Genomic DNA, 15,751 nt, shown 5'->3' with positions numbered 1-15,751 from the left:
CCTGATTATTGCAGATGTCTCAACTGGTTTGGCTGTTTCTGTTTTTGCAACCACCCTCCCCCCATCTACTCTCAACATGGCAGGCAATGTGATCCTTCTAAAACATAATGCATATCATTCTTCAGCTAAAACCCTGCAGGGGCCTCCCTTCTCACTCAGAGTAAAAGCCAAAGTCCTCACAAAGGCCTGCACGGCCCCACCTTGTGGATACTGGCCCTGTCTCTGCACCACCCTCGTAATTCTCAGAACTCATCTTCCTTGCTCTCTTCCCTGCTCATTCAGCTGCAGCAATATCAGCCTCCTGGCTGTACCGCAAGCCCACCAGGCTCACTCCCACCCCAGGGACTTTGCCCTGGCTGTTTCTTCTGCTTGGAGTGCTCTCCTTCCAATGATCCTCATGGTTCACTCCCTTCCCTACTTTAGGACTTTGCTCAAACATCATTTTCTCATTGAGGCCTCCTGCAACCCCTCTCTTTCAAATGACAGTAACCCCACCCTCACTGATTCTCCTTTCTCTGCTTTGTTTTTCTCCCCAGTGCTTATCACCCTCTGACATTCTACATATTTTCTTTAATTGTTTATTCTTCATCTCTTGCCATTAGAAGTTGTGCGTACGTGTGTGTGTGTGTGTGTGTGTGTTTCAGCAAGGATTAAGAGCAGTGCCTGGCACACAGTGAGCAGTCAGTAAATATTTGTTGAGTGAATGTTGAATTATTGAACCTGGGCAGATGAATAGCTGCAGCCATGAGATAGCCAAGGTCAAGAATGTAAAGGGAGGAGAAGGGGACTGTGAACCAGCCTTGGGCATAGAGGAGTTAGGTAAGTGGTCACCCAGAGCCACACAGATGAGCTGGAACATAAACCCATCCTCTGACTCCTAGACCAGCCTTTGGCCAAGACACCAAATAGTGTCATCTCCCAGAGACTGGAAGCCCCAATAATGGTGATAGAGGTAGAAGGAGGGAGCATTAGTGATCACATGTCAGATCCAGATGCCCTTGAAAAAAATAGAGAGTTATTTTTTAGTCTGTGGCAATGGGCACTGCTAAGGACCTAGCGATTTTTCTTGTGGAGAATGAACCAGGGATTATTTTATTACCGCTATAGCCCTGTTGTACCTCCTAGAGAAACAAAGGTTACTTTAAAATAAGGCAGGAATCAAACTAACCCCCAGATGTGAATTGTCACCAGAACATTAGTTAATTTATTGAAACACAGTGGTAACTTACTAAATTACGCCTGGCAGCATGAAAAGCTTGATATACTTTCTCCAGGAGCTTTGACTGCCACCAGAGACGAGAGGTCTAAAAGATGATGAGTTAGTATTGCTTGATGATGTGGTAACGATCCTGTTTCACCTGACTTTCCCCTAAAACTCCTCTGGATATTTGCTTGGAAATTTGACCGTACAGTCAAGGTGATCATGTGTCCTGAATCGTAAAATGTAGCCCATTGTCCTCTGTCCAAACCCACAAGATTATTTCATAAGACCAGCCCATCACTGAGTCCCTGGAAAACTGGTTCGTTGAAAGAGAGCTGTGTGGTTAATTGCCTGTGGCCCTCCAGACACAGCTGTCAGGCTCAGTGTTCAGCCAACCAGCAAGATCTCACTGCAAGTATCTGCTGACGTGCTCTGCAGTCAGGCAGTAAATTGGAAAGCCGAAGAGTAGAACCAGATCAGCGGAAAATAATTGCCCATTCATCAATGAATCTAGACATGGGAAGACCTCCAGAGAGCATCATTAGAAAAATGATTTGCAACCGTCAACAGCACTTTCATGCACCAACCTTCACATGTGCAATGACCTTTGATACGATCATCATCATCACAACCATCATCAACATCCACAGAAGCAGATGTATTCATTAAGTTCCCATCATCTGTATAGTGCTGTTCTGACCACCCACCAGGCATATTGTCCAGTGGCCCCAGCCTTTAGATGTTCACTAAGTAATTACCATGGTTGCCTAAGGTTGAAGCTGCCTTTCACAGAGACCAGCTTCCACCTGGCTGATATGTTTTGCTGCAGTTCTTGTTTTAACCTTTTCAATATCATGATTCATGCTTTTATCAGACACAGGCTGCTTTGGATTCCCTGACCAGCAAGAGCAATAAGATAACTATTTGAGTAGTATTTTCATGAGTATAAATCAATTCATTTCTCACAATAACTCTTTGAGAGGGCAGGTATTGTTTTTCCCAGTTTGTAAATGATGAAACAATCTCAAATAAGATATGTCTTGTTGATTCATAATCTTGGGTAAGTGGTAGAGTCCATGTTTGATGACTGTAGGGGAAAAAAATCCCAGAGAGCCATAAGCTTTTCAACGGATGACCCTAGAGGTTTGAAAAGAAAAAGAGAGAGCACGAACTCTTGACTTGAAAAGATATTGCTGACACCAGTGTGTGTGTGTGTGTGTGTGTGTGTGTGTGTGCTAAACAGAATGAGAGAGAGAGAATGAGAATGAGTCCACATGTGCTGACTCAAAAGGGAGACCAAGCTCAGGGAAACAGTAAAAGTTTAAGTACCCAAGACCAAAGAAAGAGCTGGTCATAGGATCCTGTAAGCAAAGCCCAGGAGACTCTGACTGAATGGGCAAATCAAGTGACCTGAGGAGCCAAGAAAACCAGAGCAGAACTTATATCTGGAGGGGAAAGAGGATCAGACTAGAAAGAAAGGAGACATCGCACAATCATTTCAAGCTCCTGAATAGGCCTTGATTCTGGAAGGAGAGCGAGAGCAAGAGTGCCTGGAAATGGCTGCACAGTGCAGCAGGCCTGTGTGACAACAGACCCTCAGCTCTGGAGAGCTGGGCCCCCTCCCTCTCACCTGAGTGACCGTCTCTGTTGCTCTTCCCACAGCATCTGCCTGGCTCTCCCCTCCCCCCTTCACCTCCTTTTCCTTTTCCCCCGGCTAAGTTCTACTCTTCGTCCAGTCTCAACCTAAAATTTACTTCCTTCCAGAAACTTTCCCACTTTTTGCTCTCTGCACTTTCCCTTTTATGACTCATATTTGTAATTTCTTCTCTGGATCCCCCACTGAGTCTGAGTTGCTTTAAAGCAGAGGCCCTGTCTCTCACGTCCAGTGCTGTGCCTCCAGCTCCTAGGAGAGAACCTGGCACGGAGAAGGGGCTCAGTAAGAAATTTTTGATAGAACTGAATGAAGATTTGGGATTTACTTGAATAGACTCAGCAAATGCCATTATCCAATGATCAGAGGATGCTTTTCAGAAGAGAAAAATGGAAAGAGGCTACAACCCTAAGGGCCCCATCTTTGAAAGTACTACTACTCTTCTGCAAATTTTACTTGCTTTGGGTAACTTTCCACTGTTGTCATCATTATGGAATTAATGTCAAGAATATAGACCAGATTGACTTCCCTTCAGGGGTTACTGAGGAATACTCCACGTTTCAGGAAGATCTGCTGCTCCGTGACAAACCACCCCAACGCTTACTGGCTAAAAGAACAATGATTTATTCTTTCTCACAATTCTGTGGGTCAGATATTGAGTTTGGATTTGGTTGGGCAGTTTTGGTCTACAAGGCATTGGCTGGGGTCACTTACTCAGCTGCCTTCAACTGAAAGCAAGGCTGGGCTAGAAGGTCCAAGAAGGCTTCACTCAACATATCTTGTAGCTCAGTGTTTCTCCCTGTGGTTTCTCTCTTTCCACGTAGTCACTCTTCCTATGGTAGTGTAGACTCTGCTTTTTTACAGCATGGTGTCTGGTTTCCTGAGGGAAAGTAAAGGCTGCCTAGCTTCTTAAAGAGTAGGCCTAGAGTTGGCTTTTGTCCATTCTATTGGTCAAAGTAAGTCACTAGGCCAGCTCAGATTCATGGGGAAGGGAAATAGACTTCATCTCTTAATGGATGGAGCAGCATGTGTATACAAGGAAAGAAGAAAGTGACAGCCACCTCACGTGGAGACTCTACCACACTCCACCACACTCCACATTGTCAAATGGCTCTAAGACATTCTCTATAAGTAACTTTCCTTTTTCCTCATCCCCAAATTTAAGGTCCAATCTAAGCATATTAACTTTTTTTGTGTTTTATGTCTATTTGCCTTCATGTGTCTCAAAGGAAAAGCAATCTGATACTCAAAACAATAAAAACAGATCTGTGTCGAATGCCCAAGGTCCTGCCTCTAGCTTCTAGTTATACTGGCCTGATCTAAAGACTCCCTATACTATGTGTAAATTAATTGACATTAATAAGCTGCATTCAAATTGTTAAAAAAAAAAAGTGGGAGAGGGTAAAGTTGCATTTGAATTAGGGATTGTGTTCTATGTCTAGATCATTTTGTATTGCCAATCTGTTTGCGCTACTTAGTTAATGAGACTCTATATAGACTTCTGAACGTTGGGTAATATCCCCAGAGATCCAGCACCATGGCCACCCCAAACATCAAGTCAAGGAGCACCTAAAGAGATGGAAGCAGAATATGGTCCTCTGTGCCTCACATGCCAGGTCCCTGAAGCACAGAGAATGGTGCCTCACAGCACCCAGTAGATCATTTCCTGAGGATTATTTCAAATCACAGATTGCAAATGGCCATATGATCTAGTGGCATTATCAAGCTGCTTAGGCCAGCCCAGGCCTGCAATCACCACCTCTCTGGCAATACCCACACCACTAAGCCCTGAGTTCAAGATTCATCACTGTTGTTTTCTAATTGTGTGATCTAAGGCTAGTTGAGCCTCTGTGTCCTCTATGACATCCTTGCAGGATTCAGACGAGAATCAAATGAGAAAATAGATGTAAAAAGTACTTTGTAAATTGCAAAACACTCTACTCCTGGTATTTCTTTCAGTTACAGCATCTCCCACCATGTATACACTCAACCACAGAAGTAGACAGATGACCTAGCTGGACCAATGTTGTGTAAATGCTTGCTCTCCTGTGCACCAGTCACCATTGTAAACTTTTTACATATCAACTCATTTTTCTCCTCACAATAATGCTAGAATGTGCTATTATTATTTCCATTTTGCATATGGGGAAACTGAGGCATGAGGCAGTTAAGTAGCCAGTCCAATGTCTCCCAGGTATAAAATGATGGAGTCTGGATTCTAATCCAGGCAGTGTGGCCTCAGAGTTCATGCTCATAACCACTAAATCACACCATTTCATTGTACATCATAATTGGTCCAGGAATAGAGCCACAGGTCAGTGACAATTAGAATTGTTTTGTCATTGACATGTGGACAGAGAGAGAAAGAAGCTCCCTTTCTCTTGGAACCAGGTCAGCCTGGAGCTAGTGACAATCATTTTCACTGACCACACAGAAAAAACTGTCTATAGAATGAAGATCTCATACAGAGTGTACTGGTTAGGGAGCCTACCTATTGTAACAAACAATCCACATAAGTTTATTTGGGGATCTCACAACAGTCCAACATCAGTTATCTTGATTGAACAGCTCACCTCTAAGCAGCAACTCTGTGACCCATTTTCCACCTTTTCAATATTGAAAAAAGAGGATGAATTTCTGTTGTGGCATGCCACCTGGCACTTCTAGATTTAGTTCAGATGTGTGGTTGAATAAAAGACAAGGGAAGTGTGAGTAGAGAATCCAAAAATAGGACTTAGAGTTCTCCATTATCCTATTATCACACAAAGGATGTCTAAAGAAATGTCTAATGTCAAAGAGAAAGGAGTTAATAGCTGGGCGTTCTCTGTCTTTACAACTTTTCTCCAGCTCTCTCCTTGCTCCCAAATTCAGGCCACCGTCTTCTAGTACTGGGTTGTTAATGGTGATGAGGCAGGCCTTTCTAAATTAAAGGTCTAGATAGATGATTTATGGAAACAAAGGCACACAAATAATTTTACTACTTTTATTTCATTTTAAGACACTGTGCTGATAGAGGGGAGGAAAATTTTTTCCTCTACTCTCCTAGGTTCTTTTGGCTGGTCTATTAATTAAATTGACATAAGACAAATTAACAGGAGAAAAACAAATTTAATTTCATAGGTATGGGAGCCTCACATAGAGATGAGAGGTTCAAAGACAGTCGGGCAATTGAGGCTTATATGCCACCCTGAGCTAAAGAGAAGTGGGTGGGGGTCTGGGCCTACAAAGGAAAGGAAAATAATTCACAGGAAAATAGAAAGAGCAAACATTTGGTAACCAGATGTTTGTCACGCCGTGCAGAGACAATGAGACACAGAGAGGAATTTAAACAAACAGGTCCTGCCAAGCTCCCCCCAGTTTACCACACCCAGCCCATACTCTTTGTAGTTATCTCTGGTGGTAGCTCTCTTCCTGGACCAGGCCCTCTTTCTAAATTCTTTTAGTCAGTTAAGGGGGAAGTAAAAAGCTCTTCCTGAGTCTTTTGGGCCTTGACTTCAGCTCAAAATAATCCGCCTGCCAAAGTGGCACATTCTGGGGAGGCTTGTTCTGAACCCCTTCACTGAATATACTATGTGGCCAAATCCTGAGGGACTCATTACCACAGTGAATAGGGCTCAGCCCCTGCCCTGTTCGAGCATAAGGTAGATGCTATATCTAAACAACTAAGTGTGATAAATCCACAGTAGGCACCTGGGTAAAATTCTTGAGAAACCAAGAGGCAAATGAGATTAATGAGAGCCTTACAGGAATGTTGCCATCAATAAGCCATTTCGTGGAGCTATGAAGGAAATCCATGGACAAGAATGCCGTGGGATAAGCAGCTCAACATCTCACCATTCCACTACTGAATAGCAAAAGGCTTATTCCCTTGGATTCAACAACACCGGAGCTTAGCTCAGATAATACAAGGCATCTAATATCCCTCAGATGCATCATTAGTATTAAAGTGTTTCCTGAGGAAAAATACAGATCAGAGTCAATATTCACTGACTCTTGGGCTTTCTTGAAAGCCAAACTTTTCTGAGACCATTTCCTTCTTTTTTCTCCTCTGTTTCACATCTCTGAAATGGACCAAGGGCTATTTTTTATTTTTACCTGTGATTCAGTGCTGATTCATTTCTCTGCTGTTTCATGTATTTCCTTTGTTATTCTCTTTGGCTGAAGCTTATCTACCTTCTATAATCTCCTGAAGTTTTAGACTTCCTCTATTACGTGACTTATTCAAGTCAAAATGGCACAGTAATCTCATAAGCGGCTCATATTATTAATAGCTATGGAAGTATAGGATCAAGTTTGAAATATTGGCTGTATAAAATGAAAATTCAGGTGCTATGAAAATGTAATTCACTCAAGCTGACAAATTAGTCAGAGCCCAGGTTCCATCCCCTTCCCTCCTGCTTTCCTCCATCCTCGTACGTGTAAACAGGCACCATTAGTGTTTTGTGGACATAACTAATCATCACATTGGGACACTTGAAAGTGAAAGAAGGCACTAAAAACTATTAATAAGCATTAATTGAGCTACAATAGGTGTAAATTGGGATTGTCCTCCGCAAACCAAGATGGAAGATCATCCAATTAGCATGTCTCCTAAGGCATTCTTGTGGTAGCCATCATCCTGGCCAGTCAGCCTGATGACTGTGGAACAGTAGAGAAAATATTTTCCTTTTTCTGCACAGTTAGGGCTTTCCAAGCAAAGAAAACTAAAAGTTGTGTTAAAGGACAAACCTTGGAAGTTAAAAGGTGTTAGACCTGAAGCCATGGGCATTCATAGGCATAAATGGGGAATTCATAGGACAATAAAACTTACCTCTCCAGGATCCAAGTGCTTGCTTGCATTCCAGGGTAGGGAATTTCCCCTTTCTCTTCCTGAGAGAATTGGTTTACATTCAAAAGATCGTAGATGATAGGGGAGGAAAGCCTTTTCTCCCTCTCTCAGAGGAGAGTTTCAATTGATTGCTTTTTTCCTGTGTGTGGGTCATAGTTTTTTGTTTCTTTGCATGTCTCATAAATTTTGTTGAAACCTGGACATTTCAAATAATATGATGTGGCAGCTCTGCAAACCAGATTCTGCCCCCTCCCTAGGGTTTGTTGCTGCTCCTTATTGTGGTGGTGGTTGTTTGTTTGGTGACTTTTCTGAACTAATTCTGTAAAATATATATTCTTTGTCATGTATTACCACTGAAGTCTACTCAGTTTTATAATCAGCTAATGACTAGAAAGAGATTTTCTTAAGTACCTGGAACTAATCAATCTTCCATTCTTTGCTGAGGGGCTCTCTGTGCATGTTGGGGCATGCCATCAGCATTCAATCAGGAAGTTTACAACTCTGCCTTAGCCTTCGCTTCTTACTTCCACAGATCCCCAAGGTTAACCAGAGGTGAGAGCTTAGGGCCTTCCAAGGTCATTCATGAGCATGTACACAGCCCTACATATGCATGTGGTCATCTAGATTCTTCGGGAATATATTGGAGCTTTTCAAATCACCTATGGTAATTCATTCTTCAGTGTCTCCTTTTAAGTTTTTGTTTAATCTATTGTTTGCCCCATTGTTATCCATCACATCAGGCAGTTGTGAGTACTTGCCTATAAATGTTTACAACAAATGACCCCAGGAAAAGGTTTTTAGCCTTGGGTGAGCTCAAGTCAGGTCAAATAAAAAGAGTCTTTTGATTGAGGTCTTCCGTGGAACCACTAGACAAGTCAAATAATAGTAGTTCTTTGGGAATGAGGCTTTGAAAGAGCTCAGGCTCCATTCTGCTCTCTGAGGTAGCAGGCATGAAGACTGTGATTTTTTCAAGGCTACCACTGAGCTGGGGAGCAGGAGATGAGAACAGAGCATGTGAAAATTCCACAAACTTCTCTCTTTTTTTTTTTTTTTTACTGAGATTCAGTCATTTTTCTCCACTAAATGCTCTGCAGTTTTATGTAAGCTTTTGGTTAATTTCTAGATTTCTGAAAAAGTCGATTCTATCCCAGTCAAATCCCAGCAAGTTATTTTATGGGTATCAACAAGCTGATTCTAAAGCTTATTTGGAGAGGCAAAAGACCCAGAATAGACAACACAATATCGAAGGAGAAGAACAAAGTTGGAGGACTGATACTACTCAACTTCAAGATTTACTGGAAAGCTACGGTAATTAAGACAATGTGGTATTGGCAAAAGAATAGATAAATAGATCAATGGATCAGAAAAGAGAGCCCAGAAATAGACCTACATAAATATAGTCAACTGACCTTTGACAAAGGAGCAAAGCAATACAATGGAGCCAAAAGAGCCTCGTTAACAAATGGTGCTAAAACAACTGGACATCCACATGCAGAAAAAACGAATCTAAACACAGACTTTACATCCTCCACAAAAACTAACTCAAGATGGATCATAGACCTAAATGTAAAACACAAAACTATAAAACTCCTTGAAGATAACATAGAAGAAAACCTAGGTGACCCTAGGTATGGTAATGCTTTTTTAGACACAATCCATAAAAGAAATAATTAACAAACTGGACTTCATTAAAATTAAAAGGTTCTGCTCTATGAAAACCAGTATCAAGAGAATTAGAGACAAGCCACAGACTGGGAGAAAATATTTGCAAAAGACACATCTGATAAAGGGCTGTTATCCAAAATACACAAAGAACTCTTAAAACTCAACAATAAGAAAACAAATAACCCGATTAAAAAATGGGCCAGAGATCTTAACAGACACCTCACCAAAGAAGACATGCAGATGGCAAATAGGCATTTGAAGAGATACTCCACAACGCACGTCACCAGGGATACGCAAACTAAAACAGCAAGAAGATACTACTACACGTCTATTAGAATGGTCAAAATTCACCAACAACAGCAAATGCTGGTGAGGACATGAATCAACAGGAACTCTCACACACTGCTGGTGGGAACGCAAAATGGTACAGCCACTTTGTCTTACAAAATGGCTTTGTCTTTAGTGATTTCTTACAAAACTAGACATATTCTTACCATACGATACATCAGTCACGCTCTTTGGTGTTTAACCAAAGGAATTGAAAACTTACGTCCATACAAAAACCTGCACATGGATGTTTATAGCAGCTTTATACATAAAAACTTGGAAGCAACCAAGATGTCCTTCGTTAGAGTGAATGAATAAATAAACTATGGTAAATACAGACAACGAAATATTATTCAGCACTAAAAAGAAATGAGCTATTAGGCCATGAATGGATGCAGAGGAACTTTAAACGCATATTACTAAGCAAAAGAAGCCAATCTGAAAGGCTACATGCTGTGTGATTCCAACTATATAACGTTCTGGAAAAGGCAAAACTATGGAGACAATAAAAAGACCAGTGGTTGCCAGGAGTATGTGGGTGGGGGCGGGGGAGAGAGGAATAGGCAGAGCACAGATGACTTTTAGGGCAATGAAAATAATCTGTATGATATTATAATAATGGGAAAATGTCGTTGTACATTTGTCCAAACCCATAGAATATACAACATCAAGAGTGAACCCTAAGGCAAGCTATGGACTTCAGATGATTACAATGTGTCAATATAAGTTCATCCTTGGTAAAAAAAAAAAAATGTAACGTCCTGGTGCGTGATGTTGATAATGGAGGAGGTTATGCATGTGCTGGGGCAGGGGGTATATGGGAAATCTCCGTACCTTCCTCTCAATTTTGTTGTAAACCTATAACTGCTCTTTAAATAAATTTCCTTTGTTTTCAAAAAAAAAGTTGATTCTGACCATTTTTTCCCAATTTTTTTGTTGCCTTTACGGAGGGGAAAATTTTCAGAGATCCTTACTCTGTCATTTTCGCTGACATTCCACCATGATGTGGTTTTTGCCGTCCCTGTGCTAGAAACCTCATGTTCCTTTCAGGATAATATGAATAAATATAGTTATTAAAAACTTATCAATCGTGTATTCCCCTTATGACAATATACCCCTATGTTGGCCTTATTAAGTTGGGGATATCACTGTTGGTGTTCAGGCCAGAGTGAGATTTACACTAATTCCATTTCAATCAATGATGCTTTTCACTACATTAGAATTTTATCAGGGTCATGTGGTCTAAACCAAAGAATATAAACAAGTGCACTAATTTTCAGGGATTAAAATAGCATCTTTGGTTTCTAACTGTTATTTTTCTACCCGCTGCAGAGCCACCTCTTACACTTCTATAGTAGATTAGTCACCATAATCCCTCTGGGGAAATTTTTTTGTAGAACCTTGCATAGAACTCCAAAAGAAGTACAGTTTCTGGGCAAATTGGAAAAGAAACTCTGATAAGAAAAAAATTCAGATAAGAATGGAGAACAACTCCTATGGCTCTAATAATTCTTCCCTTCCTTTCTCTATTTAATGACAATTTGTCCCTTCTCCAGCCCCCTCCTTCCCTTTCCTTACCCCCAAAATAGTTCTCAACATGGAGCAAATGCATAAGTGGGTTATTAATTGAGATTATTGCCTATTGGAATATCTGTTCATGAGGTCAAGATTATGGCTTCTATATCATCCCAGGCATAAGAGTACCAGCTCTTTGTACACAATATCAACACACCTCTAGCAAATGCATACTTTTTTATGAAAGAACTCAACTAGTATTAAATATTAAAGGGTACAGTACTAGGCACAATGGTAGAAGCAAAAATTAGTTAAGCATAATTCCTTCATTCAAAGAGCTGTCTGTATTTGTCAATAAGGTAGTAGATGTCTTAGCCTGGGAGCTCAGAAATCAGTCTTGAGACAAAGGCTGTGTGTTACTATGATATTAGGGAGCATAATCCCAGGGAGCAGCAGTAAGGCACAAGAGGAGCTTGCAGGGAAGAAAGAAGAGCCAGTGCACAGTACGTGTTATCAAATTAGCTGCTGTTAAATGCGACAGATGAGCAATCCCACTGGACCATCCTCTAAGAAGCTTTATAACATCAAAGAACAGTTAATCCTAGGAAGAAAGGTTAGTTGATCCACTGGCTCTCATATTCCATTTGCCAAAGGTTCACTTTCCTCACTTCTAGGTTGTGTATGCGTTACTAAGCAAGGTTCATCAGCATTCCATGAAGAAGATTGGCGGGGGCAGGGTATTAAATTGGAATGATCGTAAGGAAAGGCCCAGTCGGCTTGTCCCAGTATGAAAGTCACTCCCAGCTCTCACAGAGCTGACCTCTCACTGGAAGCTGGAACAAGAGACGGTTAAGGGGAAGGGGATCTGAAATGGTACATAATGAGTGGCTGAAAAGGTGGATAAATAGGATATTGATGCAAGTTATGAACACATAGATCAAAATTTGCAAAATATAAAGAGCTATAAGAAAGATATCAAACTAAGTGCTTCGTGGGATTCAGAGAAGGAGCAGAGAAGTAAATCCAGGCATGGGAGGGGTCAGGAAAATTTTCATGACTGAGGAAACATTTGAGTCCAACTCAGAGGGATGGAGGGACTGTGGAAATGGAGTGGAGGTTGTGGGATAGGGAAAGCAGAGGGGCATTCTAGCAAGGAATAGGAGGATCAGAGGTTTAGCAGCAGAAAAGTGCCTTAGCTGTGTTCCCTCAGAAGCAGATCCTGAGACAAGGATTTAAATACAGTAGTTTGGGAGGTGATCCCAAGAATCTCAGTAGAGGAGTGGGGAAGTGAGAGACGGAAGGGAAAGAAGTCAGTTCAGGGTATGTCATATGAGCAGGTTCCCTCTGCAGGCAGCTGGCTCCCAATCCCACTGAAGACATCTGCAAGACTGTGTAGAGCAAACCACAGAGGCTCTTCACTTGAGGGTGAAGAATTTGGAGTATTTTCCATTTACCTCCATTGTCATTGCTTGTGGGCTGCTCTTAGGGGCATCACCTCTCTGGTTTGCTGGCCTACTCTCTGTGTAGGCCCATCGTGCTCCTGGTTAGAGAATCCCTCCAGCAGAGTCACAGATGATTTCAGTCGAAAGTCACTGACATTTCAGGGAATGGTGAGTGCCATGGGGATATGGGCTGGACACCAACAGCATGTGCTCAAAAAGTTAGTGCTTACTTGGAGAACAAGGAATTAAATGGTTGGGCAGGAATTGGGGCATGCTGAGAGCTGGGGCCACAGGTGCCTGTAGGGGCTTAGTAGGTAGACTAAGGTAGACTAAGGTAGACTAAGGTAAAGAAGTGATATGAGGGCGTAGGGGACTGGGGCACACTAGGGTTCTCATGACGGTCTAAAGTGATAGCCACTACTCATATCCAGCTGACTGTGACCTTGGGGGGATATAAACCCAGCATTGCTATATCTTTCAATGTTTCAGAAGAAGCTGGAAATCCACATTTTTTTGCATGTGTGAAATGCCTCAATGTCTAAATGTGAACAACTAATTAATAAATTAAGAAAAGCAGTCTGCTGACTGAACAAAGTCTACAGGTTGGGAATAAACAGTCCGCAGGCTGCTTGCAATCTCTAGTGTGAGAGAGTGAGAGAAGTGGGACATAATGGGAAGCATTTAAGAAGGTTGGGCTAGGGCCGTACTATGAAAAAACTTGATTTCTAGGCTCATAAATTATGCTTAAACTATTTTGCACTGGAAAACCACCAAATAATTTTGAGCAGGAAAGTAGAGTGACATATGAGCTCTGCTAGAAAAAGATTAATCCGATGATAAAGTAGAGAATAGACAGGAAGTGGAAGGCAGGGAGATAACATATGAGGCTACAGCTATACTTTAGGTAGGAGATCACGAAGGCCTGCGTAGAATTTGGGCAGAAGCTTAAAAGAGGCACTCAATAGAAAGAAGATGCCAGGCACAATAAAATGTAGATGTATCAGTATGAATAAATCCCTACACTCTTGCTGGAATAAAACATTCATAGGGCCCAAGTTATCCTGAAAGTTTAAGAGCTGGGTGAGAAAAAACAAGCTGGGGGTAAATGCTAGCCAGTTTTGGAGCTGTGCCCCCCGCCCAGCCACAATGGAAACTTGGGTTTCATACAGTTGACCCCACACCCACACAGATGTACCAAATAGCTCATGGAAGAGAGTCGAAGCCACCAAGCAAGCTAATGGTGATAAGACAGAAGACTGCCCAAGGGTGACCCATCTGAGAAATCAATCATAATGGGCTGGAAGAGACTTCATAAATCTCTGCCTTATGCACAGCTGAACTCTCTCATTATGTTCATGGAATCCCCAAAGTTCAGAAGGACTAAAAGGGCCGGGGCAGGTTCCAGACCTGCTACAAAGCATGTCCTCCAGTTTCCTCCTGTCTCCCAGGGTTCTCAGGCCACCTCACATCAACTCTCTATCTTCAAAGACTGTTATCCCAACCCCTGTTCACTTTTCTTTTCCTCCACCCTATCCCCTCTCCTCAAAACAACTCATCCTTTATCTCTGCTCTGTTCTCTCACACTTCTGTTCTAGATCACAGGATAAACCAACTGATGCAGACCCTGCTGATGCCTCCCTCCACCTCTGAGTTCACCTGCAGCTGCAGAGGGCAGCCCTGTCCCTTATGCCCACATCAGGTACTCCCATCCTGCTGTCCTCTGCCTGGGGCTTTCACTTGTGCCTTAGGAGCTTGCTCAGTCCACACACATGGCAGCGTCTTGGGTGGTCCAGGGATTAAACACCCCCAGGGGCAACTCTCACTGAGGGATAGATGACACGAAATAAGTACCTGGTTTTCAAAGGGATAGTCCTGATACGCATGTCTCACATTTCCTTAGAGACCTTCAGCTAGAAGGAGGCCTGGTTGCCAACAGCAGTAATTCTCTCTTTAACACAGCTTCTATTGGCTTTTCTCCCCTCACTGTCTGACTTGCTCCTCTACTTCCTCCCAGCTTCTTGGAATCACTGTCCACATAAACTGCCTGATCAGAGTCTTTGTCTCAGGGTCTACCTTGAGGGGAAACTCAAAAGAGACATTACCTATTCTATCTGCCAACAGGTTGTTGTGTCATTAGGTTGCCCTTTTTAGGTTACATTTGAGTGCTTACAGATACCCCACCCTAGAGAGATTAAAAAAAAAAAAAATCTCTTAATATAAAGGACTGACAACAGAGTTGGTGATTTGGGGCACAACTTGTAAACCATAGAAGAGGCACTTTGAGGCACATGGCACCTATAAATACTCCCAAAACATACCATCTGAACTGTACTTACAGGGTTTTGCCCCCTATGAAGATGAGAACATGCCCTCTTGTACTTACATTTACAACCACAATGGAACAAATTGAGGTTCCATGACGAACAAGCTGCTTTGCTCATTAGAGAAAGATATAAACTACTTTTTCTCCATGGAGAGCAATTTGAACTGCAAATGATGAATGTGGTAAAGGCTGAGGGAAGTCCAAATTGGCACTACTAAATACAACCGTTGATTGATGACTTGCTATGAACCAAATGGTCAAGCAGCATTTAAAAGATGTCTATGAGCACTATGATTCATTTAAATGGAAAAACTTTTAAAGCCCAAACAATCTTACAGTTTTCATCGCGCTCATATAAAAAAAAAATGTTGAGTTTAATGTGGAAATAAACTACATTTACATTTAAAATACGTTATACCCAAGCAGGGAGAATGGTACAGTAATGGTCAGAGTACTGGCAAATGTCTCATTTCTCTTTGTGTAAATTTATATTCCTACATTTTCTGTCAGCTTTTCACCTTCTGTATTTCTTATAACCCATCAGTCCTTTAACATACTGTGCCGTATTTATTTATTGAGCTGCTACCTTATTAAGGACACGATGCCAGGCCCATAGAGATGAACTGTGTGCTATAGTTCTGGCTTTCCAAAAGCTTATGGTCTAATAGGAGAGGGAGCTAACACAAAGGATTAGATTTGTAAATCAATCTTACATGAATCAGAGATCTTATCCAATGTCAAGCTTTATTAATAATTCACGGATACAACATTCAGGAAGCATAGACAAAGCAGAGGGAGG

The sequence above is a fragment of the Diceros bicornis genome, chromosome 20, assembly GCF_020826845.1.
Source record: "Diceros bicornis minor isolate mBicDic1 chromosome 20, mDicBic1.mat.cur, whole genome shotgun sequence".
Taxonomy (NCBI): domain Eukaryota; kingdom Metazoa; phylum Chordata; class Mammalia; order Perissodactyla; family Rhinocerotidae; genus Diceros; species Diceros bicornis.
This window is presented reverse-complemented; position numbering follows the sequence as displayed.